The sequence below is a fragment of the Hippopotamus amphibius genome, chromosome X, assembly GCF_030028045.1.
Source record: "Hippopotamus amphibius kiboko isolate mHipAmp2 chromosome X, mHipAmp2.hap2, whole genome shotgun sequence".
Lineage (NCBI taxonomy): Eukaryota > Metazoa > Chordata > Mammalia > Artiodactyla > Hippopotamidae > Hippopotamus > Hippopotamus amphibius.
Genome location: NC_080203.1, coordinates 13,960,014 through 13,964,153, shown reverse-complemented (window position 1 = coordinate 13,964,153; position 4,140 = coordinate 13,960,014).

Genomic DNA, 4,140 nt, shown 5'->3' with positions numbered 1-4,140 from the left:
GATAGACTGATAGACAACATCAAATGCTGGCAAGGATGTGGACAAACAGGAACTCTCATTTCATTATTGGTGGGAATACAACATGATACTGCCACTTTAGAAGTCAGTTTGGCAATTCCTTACAAAACTAATGTACTCTTACGATACAGTCCAGCAATTGCACACTTGATATTTAACCAAAGGAATCGAAAACTTATATCCACACAAAACTCTACATGTAGATGTCTATAGCAACTTTATTCATGATTGCCAAAAGTTGGAAGCAATCAAGATGTCCTTAAGTAGGTGAATGGATAAATTAACTGTGGTACACACAGACGAGGGAATATTATTCACTGCTTAAAAGAATGAGTTATCAAGCTATGAAAAGACATGGAGGAAACTTAAATGCCTATTACTAAGTAAAGAAACCAATCTGAAAAGGCCACATAGGCTACATACTCTATGAGTCCAGCCATAAGACAGTCTGTAAAAGGAGATAGTAAAAAGATCAGTAGTTGCCAGAGATTAGCGAGGAGGGATGGATGAAAAGATGGAGCACCGAGGATTCTTAGCACAGCGAAACTGCTTTGTATGATAGTGTAATGGTGGATGCGTGTCATTACACGTTTGTCCAAACCCATAGAACGTATAACACCAAGAGTGAATACTAATGTAAACTATGGACTTTGGGCGATGATGATGTGTCAATGTAGGTTCATCAGTTATAACAAATGTACCATTCTGATGGGGGTTGTTGATAATGGGAACGGCTATGCATGTGTAGGGACAGGAAATATATGGGAAATTGCTGTACCTTTAATTCAATTTTGCTGTAAACCCAAGACTACTCTAAAAATTACAATCTTTAAAAAAACTGAGGCTGAAAGAAAAAGTAAGCAAATAAACAGTTATAGTTGGAGACTTCAACACCTGTCTGTCAACAATTGATAGAAAAACGAGAGAGAAAATCATCAAGGATATTGAAGAATTCAACAATACCATCAACCAACAATATTTCATCAGTATTTGTAGAACATTCCACCTGACAGAAAGAGAAGACATTCTTTTCATGTGCCCATGGAACATTATACCATGATTGACTTATCCTGGGCCACAAAACAAACCTGAAATAAATAATTTCTGTATGAAATCATAGTGTGCATTCTCTAACCACAAGAGAATCAAACTAGAAATCAATACCAGAAAGATAACAGGAAAATCTCCAAACACTTGGAAACTAAACAACATATTTCTAAATAATCTATGGGTCAAAGAGGACATCTCCAGGGAAATAAAAAATGCATTGAACTGAATGAAAATGGAAATGTAACATATCAAAATTTATGGGACACAGTTAAAGCAGTGCTGAGAGAGAAATTTATAGCACTAAATGTACACATTAGAAAAGAAGAAAAGTCTCAAACCAATCATTTAAGCTCTCACCTTGAGAATCTTTTATTTTTTTATTTTTTATTTGTTTTTAATTTAGGCCACAAATGTGTGACATGTGGGATCTCAGTTCCCCTACCAGGGATCAAACTCACGCCCCCTGCAGTGGATGCGCAGAGTCTTAACCACTGGACTGCCAGGGAAGTCTCTCATCTTGAGAATCTTAAAAGAGTAAAATCAATCCAAAAAAACCTGAAGGAAGGGAATAATAAAGATAAGGGCAGAAGTAAATGAAATTGAAAAACAGAAAAACAATAAAATCAATGAAGCAAACAGCTGGTTCTTTGACAAGATCAATAAGATTGATGAATCTTTCGCAAGACTGACCAAAAAAAAAAAAAAAGAGAGAGAGAGAGAGAGAAAACAAAAACTTAGAATCAGGAATGAAAGAGAGGACATCACTATAAAACCTGCAGACATCAAAAAGATAATTCAGAATAATACAATTACAAACACATACATTTGGTAAGATGAAATGGATCAAGTGCTCAAAAAACACAAACTATGACAACTTTTACCCAACGTGAAATAGATAATGTGAATAGCCTTATAATTATTAAGGAGATTGAATTCATAATTTACAATGCACACAAAAAATCTCGTCAGATGGTTTCACTTGAGAATTCTACTATACATATAAGAAAAATCAATAGCAATTCTTCACAATGTCTTCCAGAAATAGAAGGAAACACTTCTCAAATCATTATATGAAGCTAGTAGTACTCTATATCAAAATCAGACCAAAAAAAAGATAAAGAAAAATACAGACTGTTATCCCTCCTGAATATAGATGCAAAACTTGACAAAGCATTGTGAAATAGAATCCAGCAATGTAATAAAAGAATTAAACACCTCAACCGAGTAGATTTTATCCCAGGGATTCAAAAATGGCTCAACATCCAAAAATCAATTGTCATCCATTACTTCAACAGGCCAAAGAAGAAAAATCACAAGATCATATAAGTTAATATAAAAAAAGAATTTCACAGAAATTTATGGTAAAAACTCTCAACAAATAAAGAACAAGGGGCAACTTATTTAACTTTATAAAGAACATCTACAAAACTATACTAATATTATACTTAATAATTCCCAAAGATGGGAATAAGACAAGGATGTCTGCTTTTAACACTCTTATTCAACACACTACTGGAAGACCCATCCAGCTCAATAATGCCAGAATAGAAAATATAAGGCATACAGATTGGAAAAGAAAAATAAACTATCCTTGTTTGTAGTTGACATGATGATCTACATAGAAAATTTCAAAGAATCTAATATATAAAATCTCCTAGAAGTAAAAACGGAGTTCAACAAGTCACAGGATCAAGATAAACTTACAAAAAGTCAACAAGATGGCAGAATAGAAAGCCCCAGACTCTCCTCTGGGTGGATCTACTGATTCAGTAGTATAGATGGATCAATTCCCTTTGTGAGACATCTAGAAACTAGTTGAGAGGCTCCTGTACTTCAGGCAAGTGCAAAACCAGCCACATCAAAACTGGTAGGAAAATTTTAGACACCTGCTCACAACAGTCCCCCTACCAGGTACAGCAGCTTAGGATTGGGAGGATACTCTCAGCTCCCAGCTTCTTCCTGGGGAGGGAAAGAGCTAGACTGTGCATCAAATGTTCCAACTTTTCTAGGTGCGGCCCAAGGGACTGGCTTCTTTCTCACATGTCCTGGGACACTGGCAGGGCATGATGTTCACTAAACCCCTGGGGGATATAGAGAAGAAAGACAGTGGTTTGAACTGTTGTATGGGTACTTGCCACAGCTCCTCACCCAGTTCAACACAGAGCAAGTAGGCAAAAAACTCCTGCTTCTCTCTGGGGAGAGAGAGTTGGTCCCCACAGCTAACATTCTGACTTTTCCAGGTGCTGCCCAAGAGACTGACTCCTGTTTCTACTGTCTTGAACTGCTGACTGACCCAGCATATACTAGACCCCAGGAGCTTATAGCAAATAATGGTAGCACTTTGGAGTAGGATATGGGCCCTCACCATACTACCCCTGGCTCAGTGCAGAGTGAGCAGGTGGAAAAAACCAGTTCCCAACTTCTCCCTGGGGATGGAGAGAGTTGCACAGCATATCTAACATTCCAGTTTTTCCAGGTGCTGTGTGAAGGTCTGGCTTCTATTTTACCTTTCTCAGAGTGCTAAGGCACATGGCATATTCAAGACCACTGGGAACAACAGATAACAAAGACAGCCATTTGAATTAGCATGTAGCAACTCAGCACAGCTCCTCCCCCACCCCAATTAGCACTGAGCACATGGGCAAAACCCTAAAGCTCACAGCTTCTCCCTGGGGAGGGAAAACGTTGCACTGCACATCAGTCACTACAACTTTCCTGGTGGATGCCTGAGTAACTGGCTTCTGTCTCATGTGTCTCAGAGCAATGACAGAACCTGGTGTATTCTAGATGCCCAGCAGTCACTGACAACAAAGACTGGTTTGAACTAGCATGCAAGTACTTGCCACAGCCCTTCTACCCTGTCTAGTGCAGAGCAAGTGAGAGAAAAACCCCTGTTACCAGCTTCTCAATGGGGAGGGAAAGAGTTGGACTGCATATCCAAAGTTCCAACTCCTCTGAGTGCTACCCAGGGGACTGGCTTTTCTCTCACTGTCTCAGAGCTCTCACTGTCTCACTGATGGGATAGACTTGGCATGCTCTATATGCCTGGGGGGCACTAAGAACAAAGATGGT